The sequence below is a fragment of the Condylura cristata genome, unplaced genomic scaffold (genome assembly GCF_000260355.1).
Source record: "Condylura cristata isolate star-nosed mole 26May11 unplaced genomic scaffold, ConCri1.0 scaffold00011, whole genome shotgun sequence".
In the NCBI taxonomy this organism is placed as follows: Eukaryota; Metazoa; Chordata; class Mammalia; order Eulipotyphla; family Talpidae; genus Condylura; species Condylura cristata.
The window spans coordinates 28,045,562-28,045,959 of record NW_004567112.1 but is presented as its reverse complement, the minus strand read 5'-3'; positions in this window follow the sequence as shown (position 1 = coordinate 28,045,959).

The window sequence follows — 398 nt, the reverse complement described above, 5'->3', positions numbered from 1 at the left end:
TAGGAAGCACCTCAGGGAGTTGGCTAAGATCAGCTAAAGCATTTTACAGAAGATGACTTCTGCTCTGTTGTATGTGCTCCTGTATGTCAATTGCTCTAAGAAGTGAATTTCATTTTTTTTTAAAAGATTTATTTATTTGTGCACACAGAACTGGGGTACAGGCCAGAGGCTCAGGGGCAGCGAGAGACAGAGTGGGAAACAGAACAGGCAGATCAATGAAGTACATTGCTGAGGGGAGCAGCGGGTGGGTCAGAAGAGGTCTGCCACGCCATGTGGTCACCTCTGGGGCAGGCGGGGATCAAACTCATGTGGAAGTGGCCTCAGCCTCCCAGTGCTGTGCTTTAACCCGCTGCGCCACCAGGAAGGGCCCTGAATTTCATTTTTAATATATATATATA